The following is a 12,742-nucleotide window of genomic DNA, read 5'->3' on the forward strand; positions in this document are numbered from 1 at the left end:
TTTAATTCCCACAAATTACCAAGAGGGGTCACTTCAGGGCTGGCTTGTGCCAGACACAGGGAACCCAGTTGGACATTTCTCCTCTAAAGGCACGTCTACTGGAAGGCAGTAGGAACAAGGTGGTGCTTCTCTGAGTGATGACCCAAACAGTGAGAAATCCTCAGGCTCCCATCTCCAGGACTTGATATTTCCACCAGAGCACAACCTTCAGACTCAAAACTTCTCATTGCTCCAGAATAAACGCTCTTCTTTTCCATGTAGGGCATCTAGCAGCCAAAGCCCAGAATGCCAGTTGATAAAACCAGTTGACTGATGATTATCTTTCCTCTCCTTTAATTAAAACCATGGCATTTACAAATCAAAAATATCCACACTGGGATTTTCTCCTGCCCTGGTATTTTAAATAATAATTGTTAATTATTAATTATTCATGATTAATGAATGTTTTGCACATCTAAATGTCTTCCTTCCAGACAACCCTGTAAAATAGTTTGCTATAAATGTAAGAAATCTGCTAGGTAACAGCAAAAGTTTTAGGCCTTCTGGGACTGCAGTGGAAATGCAGGAGATCTTTAATATATGGCAAATCCCTGTGAAGGGATCCTCTGAGAGCTAATGGATTTGCTCTTAGGGTGCACTTGGTTATGTCTGCCTATCCTAGCAAAGGAGAGGATGCCCACTTTGTCCCTGTTGGATGCAACAGGCAACACGGATCACCCCCCAGTGACAAAACTGGGCACAAGGCATTCTTGGTAGCTGTGCAGGTTGTGATAGGGAAGGTGGATGGATGGATGGATGGATGGATGGATGGATGGATGGATGGATGGATGGATGGATGGATGGATGGACGGATGGAGGGATGGATGGATGGATGGACGGATGGATGGATGGATGGACGGACGGATGGATGGATGGACGGACGGATGGATGGATGGATGGACGGATGGATGGATGGATGGATGGATGGACGGATGGAGGGATGGATGGATGGATGGATGGATGGATGGATGGAGGGATGGTGCACAGCAGTAGAAAACTTCAACTGTAGAGCTCGAGACCAACACGTCCAAGTTGAAAGCTTAAAGCTCAGCTCTAAAATACTCATCCCAGCTGAAGGATTCAGCTGGAGTTCAAGAGTGCTGAGCATGGATCAGTGCTCTTGGCTTCTTTCTGCAATGGGAACTGCAGAAGAGAGGTTTGGAGACAGCCACCACTGCCTGTCAGCTCCTGGGGCTTTAAGGACCACTGTACTTTGCCAGTACAGCAGTTTCTTCTAGGTCATCTCTTGAAGGATTCACAGCCAAGTTTCAAGTTTGCCAAATGTTGGTGCAAACTCAGTAGAAAACCACAGTCCAGTTTCATTGGAGCTCAAGACATTCACCTTTATGGTAACACAGTGCCTTGAACAAAGTGGCTGTATGATAACACAGTGCTGCATGGAAGGGATGTTCTTCCATTCTTCCAGCCCAACAGAGTGGGTGTGAGACATTCTTGTGGGTGATGTGGTTTCCCTTGCTGTGGTTCACTTTCTGTGGGATTTCTCACCTACATTTTTGAGTGATAGCAAGACGTTTCAGTTCTGCAAGCTCCCCTGTCTGCTCCTTTCTCCCAGCCAGCCAAGCGTGCTGGTGGCAGAAATTGGTGTTCTGCTGCAATCTAGTGGTGGAACAGGCTCATGAAATTCGATTCAGGCTAAAGATGGGCTCCCAGACAGGTTGTCCCAATTCTGGCAGGTACTTCTGCAGGAATACTTGCCTATATGTGCTCTGTACCAATGATTCCAAAACAGATGAGACAAACCAAAAGCAATGAACGTTATTCTTCATGATAAACAATAGAGAGCATGGATGTGGCTTGAAATACTTCTAGAAAAGTGTTTCAGAAAATACAATCTTTTAAAATTGCCTCCTTGGAGTGTGTTGGAAGCCATCTTAGGCTTTATGGCAGGGTGACATGACTGAAGTCTTGCATAAAAGGCAGCTGGCTCATGTTAGCAATCAAAGCAGTGTAAGCACAGGCAAGCTGGCCTATTATTTTCCAGCTGAGCAGAGTCATACTAATAAATGAGGGAAACAGGAGGGATGCTCTTCTAGTTTGCAAAACGCTTGTGGGATGTGATGTTGCTGAGAGAGAGCTGCGGGCAAAGCTGCTCTGCCTGGCCCCAAAAGGCAACACTGCTAGAGGAGAGGGAGGGAGGGATGCTGCCTTTTGTGTCTGTGATCTCGAAGCCTGTCTGGAAAGAGCAGTGTCAGAGCAAAACTTTGTTGATGTTGAGCTGCTTAATGTTTCACAGTAAGGCAGTGTTGAATGCAGAAGCCTCTGAGGATGCCTGGAGCTGTGCAGCAGAGACGCTTTGTTGGCCTGGGTGGCTGCATACCTGCCATGGTTTGCAGCAGGCTTTGCTCTCAGCTGTGTCCTCTCTACCCCTTTCCAGGCCATTAACACCTTGCCTCTTCAGCCAGCATCCCACTGAGGTTTGCCCTGGGCTGCAAACTCTGCAGATCCTCATTTCTACAATCGTGCAAAAAGGTTTTGTTCTGAAGCTTAAAAGTAGAAGGCAATATTTCCCTAGAATGAAGGCCAGAGCGTGGCTGGCTGACACCAGTAAGTTATCTCCAGGGGATGCAGAGCACTTGCTTAAGTCCTGATGACATGCAAGCTGCCCTGGGGCAGGCAAAGCAGGCAATGCTTGGGAATTAAAACCATCCTTTCCAACAGCTGTGCTCTTTGTTACCAACATGAGCATAAGAGGAACTGTGGGAGGGAGCTGAAGATTCACCAGAGGAGCACATCTGCTGTTCAGTACATATGGCATGCTGCAACAACCAAACCCAGCCGGTTCTGGAGGTCTAGCTCAGGTTTGCTGTTTCTCTTCTTTACTGGAGCCACTAAACTCGCCCTGCTGCAATTCTTTTCCTTCTCTATGTGTGTCGCAGGCACAGAAAAGAGAAAGCTTCACGCCCGGTGCCAGGAGGTTCATCTTTTTTAATGAGCTTTTACAAGGAAATGAAGTAGCTGCTCTCCCCGTTCTTCGTGCCATCTGCAGAACATCCCAGGGCGCTCGCAGGAGGGCGTTGGGCGAGATTTACAGCAGCCTCCTGACAGAGGCGCTACGGCTGCGTTCTGTGGATGCTAAAAATAATCGCCCTGAACGGGAAAACGCCGTTGTGCTGAGAGCAGCAGATGGCAGCACAGCATAACGAATAGCAGCGCCTCGGAGGAAGGACTCCAGCCCGGCTGGGTAACTTGGCACATCCACCGATCCTTGCCTTAGAGATGCTTTGCGAGCTACAAGTGGATTTATTCGTGGTTTTCTCCCCTCTGGGTTGGCTGCATCAGCACGGTGATTTATGTCCTAGGGGGCAGGAGGAGCTGCTGTCCCATTAAAACGAAGTGCCTGGGATGCACATCCACCACCAGCTCTTCCTGAAAGGCTGGGTGTCGTCGCAGGGTGCACACAAATCCATCTCTCCAAGCACAGATGCTTTAAGGCTGATCAATGCTTTTCTTCAGAGAAATTGGTTGGAGGGGAGGAACTCATCTAATTTCTCCACATTTCTCATCCCTAGCTGAACCTGTTAATTCGATTGCAGAGGGTCTCTAGGGATGAGGAAAAGGAGAGACCCTCTAAGAGCTCTGGAATGAGAGCAAATGCACAGAGTGGATCTGGTAAGGAATCAGAGGAGAGGAGGAAACGCGCCCTTCATGTCGCTGCCTCCCATGGTCAGCTCTGCCCTGCAGGGGGGTCTGGCTCAATAACCACTGCACATATGTATGTCTCTGTTGGTATGGGATGCTCTCCTCACTCATGGGCCAAGGTTCATGCTAGCTTTGTTAGCTGCCACAACAGCCTTGTATGTGCAGGATACAACTTCCATTGGGCTTATCTCAAGTTGCCGTCAGCTTGCAATGTTCTATCTTGCACATTTTGATTCTTGCTGCACCAAAACGGGTTATTCCTCAACAGAAATGCATTTTAAGAGGCCATTTTTGGTTTTGTTTCCAATGCACACGCACTTAGACAGTCTCCAAGGCTTTTGTCAGAGCTCAGCTCACCATGTCTTCCAGTGCATCTCTCTGAAGTGGCCACAGAGAAGAGCAGACAACTTCTTGTTCTTATCACAAAAGGAGCAATGCTGCATGTTGCAGATCAGTGTTTGTAATGGAGTCAAGTGTTTTCTTCCAGCAAGGACTCCTTACAAATCCTCTACAAAGAGACTTCCAAAAGCAAGAAGGGATATTTAGGTTCCTTCACGGAGCCTTCAGTTCCTTCATGTTGGCTGCTTTTCAACCAACACCACTGACAGAATGGGACAGGTGCCTGTAAAAACAAGAAGTACACTTTGCAGGACACTGAGCAGCCCTTCTGAGGTACAACATGCCCTCAAATTCCTCTGGAGTTAACAGTAATCAGCATTTTGGAGAAGCACTCAGCTCGGTTGGAGGCGACTCTTGAAGAATGACTTTAAGTCCTCCTGCCCTAAACAGAGCTGCACTATGGAAGCCCTGCAGAAATAGCACAGCTTGTTGAAATCTGGTGTTTCCAAAGGTGCTGAGCAGCTCTGTGATAAAGGAGGTAAGCCTGAATCTCAGTGACATTGTTAGCAAAACGTCCCCACCTTATAAGCCCTCTTTCCTTGGCATTGTTAGTGACCTCTCCTTGCTCTATGGTTTGACTTTGCCTCCCTTTCCACCAACAGCTGTGCTGAGCAGACCCAGCTATTCCTCATGGATTAATCTTGATTTGTATCAGCTGGGCCACTGCTCTCCTGCAGCCCCTGCTCTCTGCTTTTGTATAACTGCATCTACCACTCATTAGAGAAACTGCTGTGCACAGCTCATTTTCCAGATCCCCTGAAGAAGGTCCATCCACCCTTCGGAGGCCCTGCAGACCCCATGGGATGCACACACAAATTCTGAGCGCATGATTTCTTCACTGACATTGATGGGATGGCAAGTAGATCTTTTGGGCAAACTTTTTCACAGCAAACTCCATGAAGGGATGCTCGATATACATCGTCCAGCTCCTGCAGGATGGATGCATCTACGTTGAAATTTCACAACCTCAGCAGTTATTTGTCAGGCAACAAAGTGTACGGCGAGGGAAGTGGCAGATCCCACTGTGAGCCCATCCTCGATGGGGGAAGGTTTTAATTAACCTGACATTTCTGATAACCAAATGACTGAAGAGATGGCTGTGCTGATAGCAGGAGCCTCTGCTGGGGCACACGGAAGGAAAGTGCCTGAATGCAGATTGCCACCAGCTGACGCCTCGCTCGGTGCCAAGCTGCGATGCTCCTGAGCTTCGTCACCCCGTGCGGGACAGGGAAGGATGCATCTGAGTGACTCCTCGTGCTCGGAAATCTTTCTCCTTCCCTGAAAACTCGGAGGTGAGCTTCAGAACCTGAACGCGGTCGGGTAAACCCTCTTCGTGTTTGTGGGGAAATCTGGGGGCTGAGCATCAGCGAGGGCTGCAGGTGCTAATTAGCGGCAGCGTTAATAAATCCCTCCCCTGCCCTTCCTTCTCCTCCCTCTCTTCCTGCCTCCTCCTCCTCGAGGGCGCGCTCGCCCGCCCGGGAGCGCGCAGTGCGGCGCGGCGATTCCCGGCTGCGGCGATCCCGGCGCTCCGGTGTGGGTAAGTGGGGCCAGGGAGGGGGGGGGATGAGGATGGGCTCGGTGCCCCCGGGCACAGCCGGAGCTTTGGGACTGTTTTACTCCCTAAACCCTCCCACAGATCTGGGATCTGCCTGCTGGGTTCCCCCTTTCTTACATTTTTTTCCCCCCTCTCTCGGAAATGGGCCAGAACTGCAATGGGGGGGGGGGGGTGGGGGGGTTGCTGCGTGCGGGGCTCGGGCATGTGATGGGGTTTTTGTTCTTACGTCATGACATCGCGTCTGTGCGAGCGATAACACACTGATGTGTCAACCCAGGGGGCAGGGTAAGGAGCATGGTGTGACAGGGCACTTTTCAGCCCCAAATCTCCAGGGGGAGCTTCTCCCTGCCCCCTTTTCCCCCTATTTTCAGGGCTGCAATCGCGTCTTCCTTCTCCAACACCCGAGGCCGGTGAAACCCCTCCTCTGGCCTTATCTGGGAGGCCTCTCCGGCAGCACCTGGGCTGTGATGCTGCAGTAGCAGCGCTGGTGATGCTGTGCTGTGGATCCGCATGCTCTGGCTGAGCCTGCAGAAGGGCTCGCTGCTATCGATCAGGCTTCTGGAGGTGGGGAAAGTGCTGAATCATTTGTACTCCGGCTGTAAGGGCGGTTCAGCTGTTCTCCATCTCCGGGAAATACTCAGAAACGATCTGCAGAGGCTGAAGAAAACTCTGTTGTGTTTTTTTTGTGGCCGAGGTGGGAGTCCCGTGGGCCTGAAAGAGAGGTACTGTCTGCTCTGAGCACAGGGTGATATCCTCTAACGTGGCCTCAGCTGCTCCTTAGGCAGCAGAGCACAGGGAGAATGCATGCTTACATCTTGCTGAGGCCTCCAATTGGGGCCTGGGGGGGAGTTATGTGGGTTAAAGGGGGGGTTGGAGGGAGGTTTTTTTCTCTCCTGCCCCTTTTGGAACTGGGGAGGGCACGTGAGCCTTGCTGCCCGGGTTGGTTTCTCTTTCTTCCTTTGAATGCTGTCTTTGAGATGGTTTTCAAGGTCGGATCCTCAGAATAGCATGTGGGCTATTGAGCATTTGTGAAATTCAGGCGGGGATGTTTGTCTGCTTTTTGAGAGGCAGCACGGAATGCCGGAGGGATGCACATAATGCAGAAAAAACCAGCAATATTGAAATCCAGCCCAGACGCCTGACTGGTTTAAGATGGATGCTGTGGGGTGTCAGCGTTTCCAGGGTGCTCCTGTCAGATGCTCAGGACAAAAGGAAGAATCTGGTGACCTTTATCCAGATGCTGACTCTTTTCTTGGTGCCTGTGTATCTGTAAAATGCCCATCCTTCGGCTAAAATGGTCGTCAGCATGACTGCTTTGTTTCCAGACAACTTCTATGCGTGGCCTATCAAGATAACTGCCCAAATCCAGCATCGCCTTCTTTTTATTTAAGGGCTTCGGGCCCGGGCCTTTGCTGACTTTTCTTTTTTGTGTGTGTGGCTGTAATGTGAGTGCAACATAAATAATGCATGGCGGCGGAGGATGGGCTCAAGTTGTTAAGTTTGAAGGTGGACTTTGTTTGCCAGGCTTGACTTGGGAGCTGCCTTTGTCTCTTTTGAGCTAAAGCTGTGTGATAATGCAGCCCATCAGATCAACAAAGCTCCAAAATCACCCAACAAGATGCTCCAGAGGTTACTGAGGCCTTCTGTGACTTTTGTTGCCTTGCTTGTGGCTAGGGATCTGATTTGAACTGAGTCGGTCAATCCAATCATGCTGTCTCAGAGCTAATGATTAAATGGAAAACATCCCGAGCTCTTAAATGGTATTAATTCATAATGAATTATTTGTCTAGCTGTGATCTAATTGTCTTCATGTTTGTGGGGCTCGTGTATGATCGATGCTGCTGCTGGCAAAGTGCCACCATGAAGGCTCTCTGCAGTGCACAGGCATTAGAAGTGGTCGTGTAGCTTTAATTATAATAGCAAGTAACGAGGCCTGGTCCTTCATGCCTGTGCACCTGCTGGCTGTCTGAGATGCTGCAAGGATGCCGTGAGCATGGAGGCCATGGGTGGGTGATCTTAGCGTGGTTGTGTCCCATTAAATGTCAGCCTTCGTGTGAAGGAGCCTGGGATCAAGACAGGAGGAAGAAAGGACTTACAAAGCAGGAATGTAGGAGATACTGATGGAAAACAGTAAATAGATTGGAAGGGAGGTCCTAACTTCCCTCAGAAGCAATCCTTGCTTCCATTGCTCTGGTTTTGACCTGGCTGGGTGACCTCATGTCCTTGGGACAAGCTTGCTGTGTGAATTATTCATGCTCACCGAGTGCCTTGGCTCTTTTCTTCCTATCTCTTTAACCCCGTTTAGCAGAAATGCAGTCATTTGAGGGTGTCTCTGTCAAAATGCAGACTTGGCAAATGGAAGAGCTTGTAGAAACGGAGACCCCCTAGGCAGAGGGAAGGCTTTGTACAGATTACACAGAGCTTCACAGTGCTGTGGCTCAGTCTTGGTCTGGGTGTGCTCTGGTGAGGCAGGAGCCCACAAGCGGGCGGTTTGCATCTGAGCTGGTTAGAGATACCTGGTGAAATGAAACAGCTTTATTCCCAGGGCACTTCTGTGGTTCTGACATTCAGCAGGGAGATTTCAGGACCGGCTGGACCTTCCTTCTTTGCACAGAAGCTCTGTGTGTGTGTTGGCGTGTTGGTTTTAATTTAGTTGTCTTTGCAGCATTGTGGTTTTGAGTCTCATCAGCACTTCACCTTCTAAGTAGATAAACCCAAACAGCAAAGCTGAGCTCCCTGTATTGTTCCCTGTGCTGTATTGCTATAGGGCTTCAGTGAGGTCTGGGATGGCCTGGCAGCTGTGGAGATTTGCTTGTTCAAGTGAAATCAGAATGCAAGGAAACCTACAAAGAATGTATCTAAACTGTATACAGAAATCAGTTTTCACTTGCATTTGAGTAGAAAGCATAGGAGGAGGCTTCAAAAAAAAATCAAGGAGAAATAAGCTCTGGTACTTCTGAGAATCTCTGTTCTTCCTTGGTTTGCCTTCATCAAAATATTCCCCTGTATCTTAAAACTGAACGGGCAGCCCAAACCACGCGTTGTATTCAGCTGCAGTTTTTGAAAGGCTCTGGCAAATCCTGTCAGAGAGGTTCTGCCTTGTCTCCCTGCCCTGTGGGCAAATCCTTTCAAAAAACATTCTCTTTATTTTAAATATTGTTGGGTGACTTCTGCTCTTCCCCTCCCTGTCTACTGAAGCAGGTTGGGACTTCATGTTTGCTTTTACCTCTGCTGTGCTGGGTTGCTGTTGCACAATAGCAGAGATCCAGCTCAGAGTGAGCACTCAGAGTTGTTGTTATGCTCAATGATCCCTCTCCTCTTTTTATTCATCTATTTTATTTAAATCCAGAGCTGAAAGAGACCTTTCTGTGTTGTTATGGATTAAAATAGAGGAGGATTTAGGCCCTCAGCCCTGCTTATGGCGATCACAATTCCTAGTCAATAAGACAGGAGGCAAAGGATTAGCAGCCAAATGAACAGAGATGGTTTTGCATGGCTAAAGCAGGTTAGAAGCTCCTGAGGATGATATGCAGGGACACGTCTTCACCTTGCCTCCTCAGTGCTCCTCATCTGTGCTCCTTTGGACCTCATCCCACCCCCTTGATGCTGATAATAACTGGCTCCTTTTATTCTTGCTGTGCATTGGGAATGTGGTTTAGAGACCAGCCCAAGGGCACAGAGAGCAAAGCATCCTGTCCTGACTGCAGGCAGAGCTGGAAAGAGAGCAGGATGCAGGCCTCAGGAGCAGGGAATGGAGATCTCCCCTCAAAAAGCAGCATCTTGGAGACCTTTGCTAGCACTGCTCTGTCTCTCTTACTCAGTTAAGCAGCCCTCGTGCTGGACTTAATGCTGAGGCTGACAGAGAAATATTGGTGCTATAAAGATGGTGCTTTGTGGAGTCAAGGTACAAGCTGGTGTGATACCAGGCACCTTCCTGTCTTGGTGTTTGCAGTGGTATTTGAGGCTTTGCCAGCTTTGTGCATGAAAATCTGTGCAGTCCAGTATGGTCTCAGCTCATGCCAGCCCTGCTCCAGCTGGCGCTGCTGATCCTCGTTATAGGCAACAACTAATCACGTGTTCAAAGCCTAATGTAGGTAGAACTGATCAACACTTGGCATTGTCTGTCCTTGATGCTGCCCACCCAACTTTGGAAGCAAACACTGAGCCTTACTGATGCCAGCATTAAAAGGATCATAACCCAGAGGCTTGGTGCAAGATGTTTAGCCCCGGAGGTTTATTTTAATTCCTGGCAAGTTTTCTCCTATTTTATGCCTCCTTGACAGTAGGTTTTGCAGGCTTCCAGCATGGGGAGTGATAGGTTCCTACAGACTTTCAAAGTCACAGCAAGCATGATACCATCTCACTGTCAACCTGCATATTCTATTCCTCCTGAAATGCCCTGGCACAGATGGGAAGGGCTGGCAATTGCAGTGTGAGCTGTGAGATGGATAGGATGCTTCTTGAATCTGCAAAAATGTCATGAAATCTCCTTTCTGTGATGAAATGTTTACGTTTTCTTTTTTCTTTCTAGTGACCTCAAATAGCTCCAAGTTAAGAAGAGAATGCAGGGCCTCTGAAACTGAGGCAGATTACCTGAGGCACTAACCTGTCGCTCATGTCTTTCCTTTGTATTAAGTAGTTGCTACTTAAGCAGGAAAAGCAGCTTTCATTTTCTAGGCATTACTCAGAAGGCAGTGCTCTTGAAAAAACATGTGAATCCTCTTTCTAATGTGCTTGGAGTCCTGAGGTTGTCTGCATTTGTTGGATGCACAAATAGGACATATGCTCCCTGACGGCCAAGATTTTAATTCCACTTATTTCCAGTGAGTATTTATATATTGAATGAAGCCATAGATTATTCTGTGAGTCCTAGTCCCATTCCCTTAGTTTTAACCAGGAAATGTGATTAAATAGCAATGCAGGGTTAGCAAAGAGGGACAAAAACGACCGAGGGAAAGGGAATTAAAAGGGGAATTAGAAGGAAATTAGAGGAAAAGGAAAGATTTTATCTTTTCTTGAAGAGGGCAGTCTTAGATAACAAATCATCTGCCAACGAGTGAATACAGGTATCGATTCAAGTTAAGTCAACAAAGCAATTGCCGGCCAACAATCCAACAAAAAAAAGCGGGATTGTTGTGGCCAGAAGTTTCTCCTGCTGAACCTCTGGGGCTTTATTCGGCAATTTCACTCGTCATTTCATACGATTCGAGGTTTAAAACCGCACAGCCTGTGAATGAGGCGCTCGGGTTCCCTGGGCACGGAGCGCTGCCAGGCGTCGGCCGGGGCGGCGCTGCCTGCCGCTGCCGCTCTCCATGGTGCTGAATCGGCTCCATCGCCCCTTCCGGGCGCGGCAAGAAGAAGGAATAACAGGCATAGATTGAAAGCAATGCTTTCAAATGGATGTCGGGTGGGGAGGTGGAAAAAATGGATGGAAGGGTGGTTGGATAGCAGGTCAAGGTGCCTGCTGGAGTTTGAGGAGCGTTTGGGCAATGTGCTCGGATTTATTGTTTGAATTTAGGGTTGTCCTGTGTGGAGATGGGATGTGGATTTGCTGATCTTTGTGGGTCCCTTCGAACTCGGGTTTTTCTGTGAAAGGTGCCCTCTCCTTCACAAGCATATGCTAAGAAGTAGAGAAGGTTACTTTGAAAGGCTGGGCTGTTTCTATCCTCACTGGATGGGTGTTTTCAAGATCTGTGTGGATAAAGTGCTGAGCAGCCTGGTCTGACCTTACAGCTGATGTTGCTTTCAACAGGCAGTTGAATTAGAAGACCTGCTGTGGTCCTTTTCAAGCCGAATTGTTTTGTGATACTTTGCCTTAAGGGTTTCCACCAACAAAAAGCAAAACAGACCCCTTTCTCTTTGTGTCACTTTGAGCACTTTTTCTCATGTAAGTAGGCTGACTGCCATCCCTCATATAACTGTGAAGAAGCTTTTATTGGATATTTACATGGCCTGGGGACAGGATGGGGGAAGGGAGAGAAAGAAATTACAGCACTGCCTTCTCACACAACAAACTGAAAAGGTGAAGACCATTCCTGACTCTTGACCCAATCCTGGAAGCTTTACTTATAGACTGCTCAGTTAATGAGGAGCTGCCTGTGCTCTGGTGTATGAGTGGTGAAAATGTCACTGTTCCTCAAGCAATTTAGATGATTAGTACTGGGAGTCAGCCTGCTTCTTGTTCTGCGAGCTCTTAACAGTTCCACAGTAGGGTATGGTACCACCAGCTGCCTTGCATTTAATTACACAGCCCTGTTTGTGATAGCTGGAAGAGTTACTAATATGCCCAACAGCACAGCATGGCTCAGCAGTTGATAAAGACACATCTGTATGCTGAGCTGTACCCTTATTGAGTTAAGGGCATAGAAAAAGCTCTCTTTCTTGCTGTCACTTAAATGGTGTCAGGATTCGTGAAATCTTGCTTTCAGATTCCTAACAGACCCAGCAACAAAGACTGCTTGTTGCGAGCTCATTGGCTTCTGTTTGAATCCCTGTGACGTGTTCACAGATGTGTGCAGGCAAGTGGGAGAGGGAGGGGAGTGAGAGAAGTGAGTCTTTGTAGCCACGCATGTGTGACAGCATGCATGGGACCCGTGAAGCTCCTCAGATGCTTTCATGACACATCAGCCATGCCCCAGACCATGCTTTGGCGCAGTCATTTTGAGCAGTCTGTCTGCAGTTGAATTGCAAGCCTTGCAGAGTGCCTGGGAACTGAAGTCTTGGTTTATTTTTACTTCCCCCTTTGTAATTTCAGACCGGTGTGGCTAGGTAGGATTTGATGCCCTCAGCGGTGGAGCTGTTTGTAGGGCGTGCACTGAGAAAAACCTCTTGAAAGCTGTATCAAATCAATCTACTTAATAAATTGATAATCCTATTTCCTTCTTCCACTCCATCTTGTAAATTTGGATTTTAACATAAACTGTCTAAGGCTGCACTTTCTGTCAAAACAGAAGTCCGTCCCTTGTGCCCAGCAAAGCTGGATTAGTGCACGGGCTGTGCTTATTACAAGGCAAATGTGTGTGCAGTATAAAGCGTCCTTCAAAGTACTGTGTTACATATCCCAGGCTGACATCTCCTACTGACAGACCT

General features: G+C 48.3%; 1 protein-coding gene across 17 annotated transcripts in view; it reads left to right on the plus strand.

The window, feature by feature from the left end:
- Positions 1 to 4,683: 4,683 nt before the first annotated feature.
- NFASC (neurofascin) overlaps positions 4,684 to 12,742 on the plus strand; it is a 77,695-nt gene continuing 69,636 nt past the window's right edge. For 6 of the 17 annotated variants that reach the window (XM_048926450.1, XM_048926459.1, XM_048926460.1 and 3 more), the window contains exon 1: positions 4,685 to 5,635. The gene's annotated coding sequence lies outside the window, so the exon portion shown is untranslated. Of the gene's footprint in view, positions 5,636 to 5,942; positions 6,376 to 12,742 lie in introns of those variants that run through there. The other 11 variants (XM_048926463.1, XM_048926456.1, XM_048926458.1 and 8 more) reach the window with 7 other exon arrangements.

This window comes from Lagopus muta, chromosome 24, assembly GCF_023343835.1.
Source record: "Lagopus muta isolate bLagMut1 chromosome 24, bLagMut1 primary, whole genome shotgun sequence".
NCBI lineage: Eukaryota > Metazoa > Chordata > Aves > Galliformes > Phasianidae > Lagopus > Lagopus muta.